This window comes from Atractosteus spatula, chromosome 7, assembly GCF_055471065.1.
Source record: "Atractosteus spatula isolate fAtrSpa1 chromosome 7, fAtrSpa1.hap1, whole genome shotgun sequence".
NCBI lineage: Eukaryota > Metazoa > Chordata > Actinopteri > Semionotiformes > Lepisosteidae > Atractosteus > Atractosteus spatula.
The window spans coordinates 2,194,023-2,210,134 of record NC_142712.1 but is presented as its reverse complement, the minus strand read 5'-3'; the positions used below and the strand labels follow the sequence as shown (position 1 = coordinate 2,210,134).

General features: G+C 42.7%; 1 protein-coding gene across 2 annotated transcripts in view; it reads right to left on the bottom strand.

The window, feature by feature from the left end:
• ddx10 (DEAD-box helicase 10) overlaps positions 1–16,112 on the bottom strand; it is a 107,756-nt gene that overhangs the window by 7,178 nt on the left and 84,466 nt on the right. The window lies entirely within an intron of this gene.

Below are 16,112 nucleotides of genomic sequence, written 5' to 3'. Positions count from 1 at the left end.
CCTTCTTCACTGAAGTATAATTTGATTCAAAGGAAATAAAAAAAAAACTTGAATAAAATGGCCAAGCCGGCGACAAAACTAATCGGCCCCATCTCAAACCTGGAGTGTTTTTGAATGACAAGGTAATACGTTTCAAAACGTAAAAAATAATGGTTTTAAATATGAGCTGCTTTTTAATAAAAACACATATAAAAAAATCATGCACTGAGTGGGCTGAAATAAATGCATTTAATGTTTTTTTTTCCCATTTGGACCCCAAAATTAAGAAACTTAAAAACAATAGGAAATTTTGAGTTGCACATAGTAACAATCCATTTAAATTCACTTTAGGTTGACAAACAGAGATTATACTTGCAGGGTACCACAGCACTACATTACACATGACGGATTGCAAACTGGCATTTTATTTCCCATAAAGAGAAGAGGGACCATAATCTGTTTTCAATACATATTCACATACTGATTTTGATTAAAATCTTGGGGTTCGCATTAAGCACTAAAAGCGAGGAGTACCCCTACGGCTGTAGCAGAGGATCTTGCTTGCACTGTAAGCTGAGCTCTGTTGACCCCACACTGACGGACTCGGCGACGAACGCTTGCATCGTTCTTGTTGCTCCTGCTCAGGGCTGAGAAAATTATTTAAACTCAAAATCGCAACGTATCAGTTATTTAACAAATCAGTAACATCCAGAATTTAACTCATTCCATGGGAGGCAAATCTGCAGAAAATTGCATGTCAGCAGACTTATGAAACTGACCACTGAGCACAACACGTCTATTAAGGAATATAAATTAAACTCATTAACTTTAATGATGACTACAGATATGAAGTGATAACTAAAATTAAATGACATTTTATTTTTTTTTCCCCTTGTAAAAGAGACTAAGTCAAAATGTAAAAATAATGGGGATGAGAGACATTTGTGGAAATGAAGGTTACTTCTGCAATTGGTGTTGTTCGACCAGTAGGGGGCGCTCCTCATTCTTGACCCATTTTTCCCAAACTACTGCCACAGTATAGTGAGCAGGGATATTGTGCTGTAGGAGATGTGATCCTTTAGATGAGATGTAAATGAATTATAACAACTAAATAAGGACTATTTGTTCATTAAAGGTCAGATCGCACCTTTCTTAAGAGCAGCGGGGTTAACCTCGTTAAGGCTAAATTCATCTCCAATCCTGTCTAATCTAACCTCCCTAATGTTCTCCCTAAATTCGATAGCAGTGCAGTGGGGCTACTGGTGCTCAATGGCTGCTGAATAATCCAACGAATATTGCAACAATAAATGCATTCATTACGAAGCTAGTTTTGTTAAGCAAGTTTTGTTAGTATGGGGTAGATGTGCAGAACCAGGAAGCACATTATCAGAACAAACGTATCCATAGATACTGTTGCTATGAGACTGTCTTCTGATATGAGGGTATCGTTCTGATAAAATCGGCAATAACTGATGCCTTTCTGGTTGATTCACACTGATCCCCTACACAGAGAAATCCTTCCATCCATCCAACCAGCATCAGAACGTGGCACATTCCTGGTAAACGTCATGGCAACTGAGATGGGATGCCAGTCTGTCTGAGGTCTTGCACACACAAGCAACAGAATGTTACTTAATGCAGATGATTAAAGAAAAAAAAAAGTGAACAATGAACAGTTAGTGCTATAATCAAATTGATGTAATGCTGCAATATTTTTTGATCGTTTTTCATTTTATTTTCACTGCCATCACAGGACAGGGGCCAACATCGGGGTAAAAGAGAACCCCACTGTGACAACTCCCCGAGACCCAGTGAGAGGAGAGCAGCACCTGGACAGCAGGGACCGTCTGGAACAGGTTATTGGGTTAGAATCCCGCTGCCTCAGGATCAGAGCTGCATGCAGAGGAGAACCTTTGGGATAATCCTGCACGGGTCAGCTCTGCGATATCAAGAAAACACAGAGATGGGAAACCCAGAAAACCTGGGGCTCAGAAGCAGCCCGCAGAGAGGCGGACGAGGCAGTGTTTCCACTATTATGCCTCAAACTCGATCAAAATCATGACACACCAGCAGTTGCTGTAACCCAAGGGGCCCAGGCTAGCTGAACTTGAACATTTAGCCAACAGGGCAAATAATTCCTCCAGAAGGTCTCTAAGAACCCGGTGTAGCAAGGACCTCGTGTACAACAGAAAAATAAGAAAAGCGATAGGAGTTTGTATGTCACGAGCTACTACTGTGATCTACTACAGATCATTTCTAAATTCTTAAAAAACCCAGCTAAAAGCCACTAGGAGATAATGAGGTAACTATACAGTTACTACATGTGCTCCTGAACATGTGCTAGCTGAATCAGTGTAAATGCAGAAGTTCCAAGAGTTCAGAACATTTCATTCATGCTATGGTGTGAGAATGAGAACTAGTGGAACTTGCCCAGTAGAGAAACCAACAAAAAACACTGCTGATAACAACACACATTACTATTAAGTTTTTGTCTTCAACTTGTAATCACCAAATACTTTGCTCTTTTCGTAAGCTCAAATCATCGCAAAGTTAGTTCTGTGTGGAAAAGCCCATAAAGTTTATTTCTCAAGCACAACGCAAATTCAGCTGACGAAACGAAAACTTGGAAGAGCTGATCAAAACCAGAAAGAAGGTCATGTTTGACAGTAGGTCCCGCAGTAAAAAGGGAAGCTAATTATTTTCTTCTGAGACCCTGTAGGTTATGAACATCCATCACACTAAAGAACGGAGGTTTAGGTCTTTTTATCCTTTATCAATCCCGGATTAAAGTGCTCTGAAATGCATTCAGGTATCACACCTGTGGCAGTTCTTGTCTGTCTTCCGAGAGGAGAGGCACCTTTAACTTGATAGCCGAGAAGGGTCGTCACACGCTCGACCGTACGAGTGTCTGACACTTACTGTACACTGAAAAACAAATGACTGCCGCTACTTCTAATTTTCACAGCAGTCCTGGGTACTCTTTGATAAAATGACACATGGCCAGAAAAAAAAAACTGTCCCTTCAGCATTCTCTTATCACCGTGCCTAAAGGCTGCCTCACACTACTTTATAACGCAAAGCAGAACGAGCCGTGTAACCTGAGTGAATCAGATGGCGCACTACCGAAACTGGCAGAAGCAGGGATAAGGAACATGAAGAGGCTACCGGCCATGAGAACGATCTGCAGGTGGAGCCCCTCCCCGGCCTGCTTGACTGCACTGCTAATCCAAGGGATGTGGGGAGTCTCCCGTCTCCTGTCAATGCCATTGCAGCAGAAACATGCAAGCCGATACAACGAGAAACTATCAAGGGAACAACAGATTAAGAACTTTGCCCCTCCTTCAGCGAATTAAAAAGGACCGGAAGTAGGGCTGTTCCATTTGTGGCCGTTTCGGACCTGTTCCGCAGCAGGACAATCAGTTGATTCCTCGGTTCAGCAACAGAACCAAGCGACGATCCGATCCGATTCAGTAATCAGGAAGCTGCCGCTGCAACAACATCTCTTCAGCGGAGCAGACTGGGAAAGGATAACCCCTGGGGCGACACTGGTGTAAGACATTTCCACCAGCTCTCCCAATTCCCACCCCACTCCAAACAAATACCATCAACTATTTAAAGGGAGGGTGGGTGCCGGCAGCCAGCTGTAAGACAGGGAAAGCCTCCGATACTCTCCCCTTGTCAAAGCTGACGGCTCTTCTCCACCTTATGCCCATTGAGTTTAATTTACCCAGCTGTTCCCTTGTGACATTATGACAATGGCTCATGGGGACAGGTTTTTAATAACATCAAGCACACAAATACCCCCAGGCCACTGTGGGACCGAAGGACCATTCCAACAGAGCTGGAGGCTCAGGCCCAGACTATGATCACTAGTGTGCAACCCAATGAGATTCTCAAGCGAGCTGGGCCACTTCCGACAAACTGAGTAACCCATGTTGTCTTTCTGAGCATTCTCTTGGGGAAGGGCGCTGTGTACTCTACTTGCACGCTTCGCCTTGTTCTGAATTTTATAAAACTCTCTGGCATGTGTGTGCTAAGTGTTGCTCAGATTTTACTCTGGCTCACCCGTCTCCAGGGGTCCCAGATGTCTTGCAGTGACACCGAGCTGAACTATGAAACTTCGCCCCACTACACATTAACTAGAGAACGGTCCACAAATGCTTCCTCATTATGGGCATAATTTGTCATTAGCCAGCAGATGATGTGTTGATTATTTGGCAATTTTCTTCTGATGACACTCATCACACAAGCCCGACTGATGAGTTTTGGGACAGCAAAGCAGGTGAGTCAATTTACTGTGAATCTCCTGTGAATTTTGCAAAGCCCTGTCTAGAGGATTAACACCTAAACAGTCAAATCAGCCCAGGCTGTTTACAATTTAATGTTTTCATTTTTTTTTACTAATACCAATATCTACATTTCTGTTCACCAGTGCAATGGTTTCATGTCTTAAAAAGCGGACGCGCTTTGTATTTCCATTTCTGGGCTGTCAAAGCAGCTGTCAATATGTCGCACAAGCGTCTAATCAAGAAAGGCAGGATGGATTTAGAGACAGTTTCTCACACTGAAGGCTGGCGTCCCAGAAAAACATTCAATTTCCAGCCTGAATTTGTGTTTACCACAATTACCACAGGATATTATTATTGCAACCTTCTAAATTATACCCACCATGCTGTCAATGAACTTTCACATTGAAACAGAGGGAAAAAAAGACAGAGCTCCCCTGATGCTGCCTGTTACCTAACCTTTTATGTCATGTTTATGTATTCAAACGCACACCAGAAAGATGACAAAAAAAGGTCAGAAAAGAACAAGTCCTCCCCTCCACCACATTTCTCGTCTGCTTCAGGAAAAACTGCTGTTCCTCAGGCGTGTGTAATTCAGGTCTTTAGCTTTATGGGGCTGGCTCAGGGGTGTATATCTGCAGTGTAACTGTACTCAGAACACAGAGACTTTCCCTGCGAAGATTAATGATACTCTCTGTTTGGAAAAAGGACCTTTAGCGTGCAGGGGATTCAAAGAAAGTGAAGTCTGTGACCGATTCGTAGCAGGGCTACCCCCAGAAGAGCTGGAACCCACTTAAACACAGGAGTTGGCTGGAACAGTCAGGGTATACAGCTGTACTACCAGATCCCATCAGTATGACTCAGCCCTGTGCCCATACAGCTGTACTACCAGGTCTCATCAGTATGACTCAGCCCTGTGCCCATACAGCTGTACTACCAGGTCTCATCAGTATGACTCAGCCCTGTGCCCATACAGCTGTGCTACCAGGTCTCATCAGGATGACTCAGCCCTGTGCCCATACAGCTGTGTTGCCAGTCAAAATCACAATGAGTGACACTGTATTAGTGAGAAGTGGGACAACACTCTCACCACAAATGGAAATAACAGGATTTTCTTTCTTAGAGAAATATAAAATTTGAAGACATTGCTGAAAAATAAGACTTTTTTTCCCACGAAGCTTTCAAAGGGCTTAAAAGTACAAAAAAGAGCTTCAAATAACTGTCTCACTGCATCTTCCGGATTTTGCCAGAAATCTAAGTGATGTGTTAGCAAGTTCCAAACGGCAAAAACAAATGAGATACGGTATTTATACCTGAATTACAGTCAATGAACACACAGAGTAATTCAAATGATTCTAATCATTTTCAGAACGTAGTATTTCCGTGGTATTTTCACTTGCAGAACGCCCTACTCCAGGTAAGGCTCCGTCTCACCCTGCTTCAGAAGACGGGCAGGTGTTTGTTGATTTCTTCACGCTTACCCAGCCCAGCTGAACAATGTGGCGTCTGGACTAATTTTCCATGACAATTACCGGAAATTGTGTAGTCTGCAGTCTCAATACCATTCAGCCAGAGCAGCTGTGGTATCATTAAGAATGCTCCAGATTATTTGTGGATATCTGATTAAGCAAGGTCAGAAGAATTCAAGAGCTCCCAACAGCTTAATTTATAAGTTAATTAGCAACAAAATACCTTCAAGCTTTCAGATTTACATTAGTTCCACTCAGCATGCTTAACTCTGTCTACATTCAGCCAAGAACTAATAAATTTAACTATTGGTGAATATTTATTACCTTACATAACACTTAGATTTGCAAAGTAAATGCACATTCTCTGTGATAGAGCAACAAAGGAAACTCTTCTGAGACTGCAATCTTTCATTAATAATAGCGATAGGATGAAATCTGATGTTTTGGGTTTAATAAACTTTCACCCAGATAAACTTGCCATAAGACTGCAGTATGGTGCGGACTTGGGTCTGTGGAGGGAAGAAGGAGCCTTCAAATAGGTGAGGTTCTGTGATGAAGGAAGTAATTCAAAGGAAGCAAAAGACCTCTTGTGGTGAGAGTGAGTCAATGTGAACTGCGCCTACAGAGAAAGTAAGAAACCTTCCTTACAGTACGTCCTTAAGTAAAACTTTCTGGAAGAAGGCAAGATCTGCCGTGAGTCTCTCTGCGTTGCTGTATTAGTGGCGTTATGCCGGAGGAAGGAGTGGCTGGAGGTTTTCTAACTCGCGTTTGCTTGGCCCGGGGAGGTCGGTGCTCCGCGTGAGGATGAAGATACAGGACACTGTGCTGCCCCACCCGACACGACGGGTCCCATTTAGCAACGCTCTCAAAGCCCCAACGCCCACTGCCATGGTCCTCACGCCAGCGACACGCTGGTTCTCTAATCGGGATCTGCGCTGACGTCATCCCCCTCCTGCTGAGGGACGAGACGTCTGCTCGACACCCGGCCCGCAGAGGAAGAGCACATCTGCCAGCATGGCGGCTGCGAGCTGCTTAAGCTCTGCAACATCTGCAGCAGCACCTCTGGTGCTCGCAGGACAGGGGGGAAATAGACTTGTGACGTATTGGCATCAGGACGGCCCGCGCCCTTCAATCACTGTCAGTCAGGGCTCCAGCCCCTGAAAACAACTTCATGGCAACTGCCAAGTATACAAATCACTGGACCCACAAAGAGGCAAAAACATTGAGAAGAGACATTGCATCTGAATGCAACTGCGGTAACTTAAATGACTTAAGAGGTGGCAGGGAAAAGGAAGATAAGTTATGCCTGAATAAATAAATGAGGGTGATCTCATTGTACCTGAACATGTTTTCAGGATCTTTGCTTCTGGACTTCATATATTTTAATAATAAAAACAAGGTTGTCAAAAAACAAACAGATGTCTGTTCCCTCAGCGTTGCTACAGAAAAACAGTTTCTCTAGTTTACTTGAGAGGGTTGATTGAGAGCCGTGTCAGCCTTTTTTTGTTAACCCTCTGCATCTGTAACAACTTCCTTCTCAGAAATGAAAAATACCTTTGTGAAATAAAGTCATGATGAAGAATCACCCAGACAGGCTTCCAGGCTTAAATGAATTTCTGAAGAAATACATCAGCAATTTGCTGTTGACAACAGCTTCTCTCTACAGCACAGGCCGTATGTAGAGAAAGCTACCTGGAATCTAAGAAATAAACAGTGAGGCATTTGCTGGCAAGTCAGACGCCATTCTGAACACCTTCTGTCACTGAAATCCACCTGCCTGTCCACAACACTGCAACTCCCCCCCAAAATGATGACAGAAACTGCAGGAGCGCAAAACTACCGGCTGACATTTAAAGTCAATGTGACAACTCAGAAGTTGGGTCCGAAGAAGAGTTCTGTTTAGAAGTACTGCATACTAACGAGAAAGGAAGCTTTCACCCACCACTGCTGTAAGTGACCAGGGAAGGAGAAAAGCTCGCTTAACATTTTAAATAATGATCCATTATAACAGGGAACCACTGGAATCATCTGTTAAAGTGAGAGTAAATGCATGTGGGTCTGTAACCTTAAAACAAAGGCCACTGACTTGCTTCTACTCCAAAATGGCAAAGCCTTTCGAGACTGCATTACAAAACAAATGTTCGGCATGCATCATAGAAATATGTCACTTTTTATTGAATTAAAAAAATATGCAATTTAGGTGGGATGTTGACATCATTTTACTCAAACTAGATAAGATCAAATTGTGATTCAAGGCCCAGAATCAACATACAATGCACAGCTGTGTGAGTGTTTAACGCAATTTGGCAGCAACACACACATCAGTGTTTTTTTATAAAAGAGTGATTAACCATACTTTGCCAGAAAAATAACAGTAGTACATTTTCAGAATAAATGTCCTGTTTAGCGTCACAACAGCCCTGCCCTAGACAGGCACACTCCCTAGACAGGATGCCAGTCTGTCGCACGTATGCACACAATTTAGAGAACCTAGCCTGCATGTCTTTGAAGGTGGAAGTAAGCCAGATCACCCAAAAAACCACACACAGACTCAGAGAACATGCAAACTCTACACAGAAGGTCCCTGCTCCTGGAATCTAGTCCAGCATTGGAACACTGGTAACCACCCTGCCTCGGTGCTGTGCTGTCCATTGATTTATGAAGCCCAGCAAAAAAGCTTAGTGCACTCTAAAAATCTGGCAGTATTATTCGCACACACCGATCATGCTGATGAATGGGCCAGGGCACTTCAGCAGGTATTCTGGTGCATTTTCCACTGGTAAGAGTAAAAGCAGTAGCTCTGTCTTAAATGCCTTTCAGCTTACTGCTTAACAAATGCCCTCTACTGTTCTGTGAGACACAAAATCCATTATACATATTGGAATATACAACTGGGAATTTTTACCAGGAAATCTAATATCTCTAATGCACATTACACATAAAGCTGTGCTGCACCACACACTAATGATTATGCAGTTCAACGCTTACAGCCACCCTGGGCCCAGTATGGTGCTACAGTACCAAGACACACTGTCGGCCTGGTACGGTACTGTACAGTACCTAAACCCCTTCTGGGCTCAGTCCAGTGAAGTATAGTACCTAGACCCACTCTGGGCCCGGTCTGGTGCAGTACAGTACCTAGAGCCACTCTAGGCTCAGTCCGGTGTATTTAAAGATTGTGCATTTCATACTCATATCATATCTCATTACGCACAAGGCCAGGAGCAATTGCTGTTTTCATGCTCAAAGCCATTTGATTATTATTACACACACATGCCCATACAGAAACCATGCAGGTTTGTTAAGAGACTGACCATAATGAGAAAGTAAATCGGAACTCAGAGCTCTGAAATTCCCTCCCAACTGTGATGAAGCCTCAGATCATAAGAAAAGTGTATCTGGATCGGATTTGTCTTGACGTGATGTCAAACAGGACAACGTGAAAAATCACAAAGCAAACTCTTACATCCTTTAGCAATTAAGACCGCAGAAAGAAAATAGATTTACAGGTTTCAGTATTCAAAAAGCCATTAATGGCAGTTCTTTCCCATGAACCACTCCATCCCACTGCGTGGTTTATTTTCATCAAGATGAAATCCCCCTACAGCCATGCTTCAGCAGTTCACTACCCTAGGATACCGACGCAACACAAAGGAATGCTTCATACAAAGTGGGCATTTCTGAAAACATTCAGCTGCCTCATAAAACCAAGGACTTATTAAACGCTTGACAGATCGCAGAGCTATAACTAATCTGAAAAAGAACAAGGAGACCTTTTTCACAATGACTTAAGTCTCCGAAAGAAAGCCTGAAGATGCTTTTTGCTGATAACTCACAATGGCCTACAACGCTTATGAGCTATAGAAATTTTTTTTATGACATTTCATCATTCTAAAACACGGCTTTCAAGAAAGGGTCGAGGACTGTGTGCTGCACCAGTCTTATCAGGACGAACACATGAGCAAAGCGCTATGCAGGAGAACTCTGAAGCTCCAGTAAACATCCCAGCTCTCCCGGCCTCTGGGAGCCCTTGTAACCTCTCTTCAATTAACGGACTGAGATTGATCGAATGGCTGACTAATTGTTTGGAGAGAAAATTTAATACACAGCCGACTTAAAAAAAAGGCCATCCATTTGAAACTCGCTTAAAAAAAAAAAGTCCTCTGAAAGTTCAAAATGTAACTGTGAAATCAATTTTTTTTTGTTGAAAAAAATGAACTGGGTAAGAACCCAAAAACAAAAGTTGAAAATATCTTCACATTTGCACACGAGATAGACTGGACAACGCTTTGCTGTTTCTCTCCGACAGCGCGCCACTAAAACTGTCTGAGCACCGAGATCTCCGGGCTGCCATAACCAAGTTCACTGCTCCACACTCGACGTCACGTCAACAGTAATTCCTTTCACCTAGAGAGCGCTGCCACTTTCCAGCTGCCTTAATTAATATGTAATGTTCTCCACAGAGATGAATTCTATAAATAGAGCCTCAAATTAGTTGTGTGGAAGACCAGCTTTTTTTCTGCCTCACCAGAACATGAAACTCCTCTATGTGAGCCAAAGAGGTCTGAATAAGATGTTAGCTTCCCGATTTATCATGTGAAATTCTTGTCTTTCCTACTAAAGGTTCTTGGTCAATGCCCTCGCTGAGGCAAAGCCCAACCACACATCACTTGGAATAATGATGGATGCGCAGCGAGATGAAACACTGAACAACAGCTGGGAAGCTCCGGAGCACCACAACCATTCCCGCGCGAAGGGAGATTTGGGGATATGGCAACATCAAGGCATGCTTAAATTAAATGGTTACATGCATAACACCCTTTTTTATTTTTTCTGCTTACTATGCATTTAACTTTTCATTTTGTTTGCCTTTTCTGACTAACACATTCCTGCAGGCATTCAGGAATGTTTGCAAATGCAATTTACATTGTGTGTGAACAGAACATTTGGCTTAGAAATCTGTTTGAGCTGCCTGTGCGTGCTGCCAGATTTTTATCGCCTGATTGGTGCAGGTGTTGTCCTCCCTGTTGACGGTCTTTCTATCAAGAGAAATCCATGTCACAGTTAAGAAAAACAGATGATTTCAGTTGTCAAGGTAAAATACAGAAACCCGATCCTACCTTTCCTCCCGGGTCAAAGAAAAACCATGATTTCTATTGTGCACCATAGAAAACGTACATCTACAGAGCTAGAAATGGCCCACCCTTTCCAAAAGGAGCTGCTGTGACACTCATGAGGTTTGATGGCAACAGACTGTTTACAGTACACAGCACATTTTTGAACGTACTAATCAAACTAAAGGGGCAGGTAGCTGCACCGTGCAAGCCTGCAGCCTACTCCAGCAGTGCTCTGTAAGTATGTGGTTAGCAGTACAGCTAGGACTGTACTCATTCAGACAGAATTCACGGGTAGCAATCCGAAACCAGAGCAAGTGAGGAGTTGGAAACGTGCACCTTACAGCACAAAGACGTTGGCTATTAAATTAGCAGAAACTGTCAAAGATGCTTTGAGAAGTACCTGCAAATGCGTACAGAGAGTGTGCATACATACTGTAAAAACAACAGAAATAAACCCACACAGGCTGTTTGGCTACGCTATACTGCTGAGCCCCAGCTAAGGCCAACAATGGTCTGAAAAAAATTGAGCATCTATCTTCTGAAAAATAAAACAATCGCTTTTCCGGCTTCAATTGTCTTTCAACTCTGATTCAGAATTATTCCATTTGGGGCTTCATCATTATATAGGTATTTGTAAAGATAAAGATTTCATAGAGATTCAGTATTTTGTTAGTTAATAACCTGTAAAAAGAAATATCTTTTATTAGTTTTTGTGTAGTTACGTTTTTAAAAAAGAGTCATTGTTCCGTCACTATGATTGATCAGTAGTTTAGACACCAGACGGCTGTAGGAGGGAAAATCATCTCTCTCTCATAATGAGTTTCAAGACATCAGAAATCCGAAAAACCTTTTCTGATGTTTTTTTTTGTCAGCTTCTACCTCTGAAATATGATGCGGCTATTCTTATGTGACAGAAACAGGACTGGACTTTTTTTTCTTGCACCTCACAGACAGGGCTACGAGCTTTTTTTTTCTTTTTTTTTCCCTGCACGTCAGTCCGTTTCCCTGTTCCTGTGCTCCGTCTGGCATAAACGGAATTTCATAAAGAACATTCAGGAAAGCAGAAAAACACCGTGGTCGTGTCTGGTCACTTTCCTTCACTTCCTGTCCAGGTACGGAGGTGAGCAATCTGCCCTCAGCTTCTAGTGTTTTTGCTCTCTGGCCTTCCTCCTCCTCTCCATCAGCTTGCACCCAAGCCTGTCATTGCCCAAAGAGACGCGGAACATGGGAAACACACTCTTGGTACACCCCATCATTGCCCCCACAGCAGGACATTTTTTCCCGATCACCCCCAATTTCTTATTAGCTGTCCTGGTTTCTTTGGTTCCTCGGAGCAGACTCTTGCTGGGCTGACGTTTGGTTGCATTCCAGGTTCACAACCAGGTCCGCGGACTTCACAACCAGGTGTGGAAACCAAAGCCTCCCTGCTATTCTGACTTTCCCTCTCCTGTCTTGCAGGGTGAGGTGCCATCGCTCCTCTGGACGACAGCACACTTCCCGCTGCGCACGCTCGGCTTTGCAAAGCCAAGGGAACTGCATGACCGCGACGTGAAACTCCCACGTCAGATTCATCCTCCCGTGCCTCATTCGGATCTGTTTAGCAGTTATTACAGCACAGATTATGCACATCAAAGTTCAAGCCTTTATATTAACCGTGCTGCCAAAAAGGACAATGCCCTAAACAGCTCCGTAGCATGAGGATCGCCAAGCGTGATCTGATAACGGTACCAAACATTGTTCTCATAGTGCAGGCTCTGTCCGTTTTTTTTTTCCAGCTGGCAGAGGCTGGGCTACAGCATATTATATTAGTGCAGGTCCCCCGGTCCTTCCTGGTCATCTTGTATCAGCACTAGTGTCTCATTAAACCCGTGGACAGGACTCACACCCTCAAAGGTTTAAATGTCTGATAAAGCCAGTCTTGACTAAATACTCAAGGATGCGAGAATGGTGTAATGCTGAGGCGCCACTGCTCAAGGTGGCTAAAAACATCCTGGGTTTTATAGGGCCTCTGGGGCCGGTGACAATTTAAAACAGTTTGCATTTACATTTTTTGCAAAAAGCATTCTCTTTATGTGCATGATACCAGAACATTAGAACACTGGGGTTTTTTTGTCCCTGCTGAACATCCTAAGCTTCTGATGGGTGCAGGGTTTTTATGGGCTGATGGCAATTGAAATTGCTTCTGTTGCAAAATGTGCCTATTACAGAAAGGAAGCAGTCAATGATGGCATCTTCCGGGGCTTTTGTGTTTACTCATAAGTAATTAGAAGGCATTGGCCTCATTGTTAAGAAAGACTTTTTTATATGTAATAAGGGCTTAATGGTAAATCAATTATGGTAAATTAAGGTGATTTCAGCTTTAATCAAGTGCCAATCAATGCTGTACTGCCATATTAATGTGTTGACCTGGAGACTTTGTATTTAAGCTATGACTCCTGAAAAGAGTCTCCCTGAGGAAAAGCATATTCTCAGCGCTGGTTATTCAGCAATTATGCTCTGCACGGTCACATCTGAAGCAGATCACACTGTCAAACACAACTTAAATTATTTACTATATTCCTGGCCACTGTAACTAGTTAAACAGAACAACTGAAAAGTATATCTTTGTGTTTCACTTGAAGACACAAAGTACAGAGAGGCATAATATGGCATGCTGCAAAAATACTTCTAAATGCATATTATTCTCAACAAAACATACAAGATCATTTGTACACTGAATAACACTGCTAAATATTCATGATTTACATATTAGCATTTGAGCCTCATTTGTATTATTTTGTACTATAATCAGTCAATTTACAGTCACTAAAACGTGGATACATTGAGGACAAACTCAGTCACCACCTAGAAACATTGGTAGGTTGTGCTCAGTGTTCTATGGATTGTCAATGTCACTTAATGTGTTTCAGTAAAAATACCCACTGTCATTCAGTAATGCCAAGTGAGTCCTCACTGAATCATACATTTTCAACAATTCCTTCATTGGCTTGCACAAACAGCTGGATTTTACTGGATGCACAAAAATAACTTTGGATTTTACTGTTGAAACAATAAGATCTTTAAAAAATAATCAAAAATAACTTGAGGCGTTACATATCACTGCTCTGTAATGACTATAGTAAGACACAAAATAACAAGGTCAATAACTCCCAGAGAGACAATTTACTGCTCTTTTACATTGCCCATATTGATCAAAATCCTATTAATCGTTGAATCCATCCAATGGCATTTCAATTTCTGTTAGAAATAATTCAATGACCTTTTTGTGGTGCTAAAAATTATGCTGCGTGTGCAAAATTCAGGCTTTCAGCTGTGAAAGCGAAGTGGCTTTGTACATCTCTGCTCTACATGTCTAGGATCCCATTAAAGTTCTCCCCACTATTACACTGAGGCTAAATAAAGAAACTCCTTTATTACCAAACCTCTTTCTTCAGTCCCTGCAATGGCTCGATCATCATTTTTAATCATTAGCTAGTTTTGTAAGTCCATACTACTTTTCAAATTTCTTTCCCGGGTATTCTATAATCCCAGACTCAGTTTAGGGGCAAAACGTGTGCGATTCTTGTCAAACCTTTTCAGTATTTTCACGGCTTAACTCTTTAATCAAACAATCCACAACTTACAAACACTGTTTCACAGTTTCTGCTGACTGCCTGGATTCTGGAATTTACTGTGAAAATTCAGGCCGATAACAGTGCGCAGGTTTTCTTGTAAAAGGAAAGCTGCCGCGTTTTCTCTCTTGTCCCTGTCAAGAGGCAATCTCTGCTTCACAGAAAAAGGGGAATTGTTTCTTCGCAATGTAATCTCGGAGAGCTGGGACACCTCCCTTGTGAGACAAATGTGAGATTCTACACTACAGAAAAAAAACTCGAACATAGGCACATACCACAGGCATATCAATTAAAGCCAAAACACAGTTCTTTTCAAACCATTTGCTGAGAGCACTATTAATTGCATTATGCAATTACCTGAAAAGCAAACACTCTTTTATAATGCAATGAAAAAAGCAATATGGGCAGGTGTCAGCCCTGATATTTTCGTTTTTGGGTTAGATCACGTCAGGCAACACCCAGATCAGAGCAGCACAACGCACTGCTGGGCTGCTCTTCCTACTCAACCAGGCCTCGGCTGGTCTCCCTTGACCTCAATGCAACTACACCCAGAGAAGAGGCCCCTTCAGTCCAGTCCACTTCGGCTGCATCGCACTCAGCACCACCGGCCTGGCAGAGCCAATGTGTTAACATCCTCCTGCAGAAGTCACAACACAGGCCAGAGACACTAGCAACACCCCTACGCACCAACTTACCCACCACACATGCATCAATGCTTTCTTCAGAGTCTACAAAAACATTTATCAAGAGGATATAGTGATAAAAGCTCAGATTAAGTTCTTGCAAATCACATAAACACACATTTTGATTTCAACATCATTACACAGACTCTTGTCTGAAGTGTCAATCAAACCCTTTAATCGTATTGTTCGGTAACTACAAGGGGTGGTGTTTTGGTCTTGTGGAGAAGTCAGTGACAAGCGAAAAAGAGAAAGAAGGAACTATTTCAGTCTAATGATAAAACATCACTGTGAACCGTGAAAAGAGAAAATACCTTTGCCTAGATGCCCCGAGGCAAAACAATCAGTGCCAAAGCACCACACCAGTCACAGGCATGTGAGCAGGCAGGACTCATAACTCAAGCAAGCGTCTGCCCAGGGGCTGAGCTGACCAGGAACAGCAGGTGCTGACTTGCTGGCATGTCTCTAGTGATGCTGCCATCACTCTGAAGACAGAAGGGGGGATGTTACAGAAATTATACTCACTAGCATATCCCCAAGCTCAGTTCATTACCCTGCTGGAAGCCAAGGGAACAGAAGAAGATGACAAAAGTGTTTAAGAACATTAGCAGCTGTTTCAAAAGCTTAATCATCTTCTTGTTAAATTACACACAGCTACAACACGTACAGCATTACATTGGCACCTGACACGGTGTCTAGGGTCAGATGTTCTACAGTTGTCCTGAACTTCACACGTTCAAAAAGATGTTTATGATAAGAGACACTGTCATGTCTTTTATTACCCATTTTCTGCTGCCACTGCACTTCATAGAAAACCCTGAATCAATTAATCAATTAATCAGTGCACATGACTAAACACAGACAGAAATGAAAAGAAGAGCCCCGGTGCCTGTTTATACACCTGATCAACAATGACTTCGCCCAACACAGGCAGGTACTAGTCCTTTATCTATACGACACTCCAGGTCCT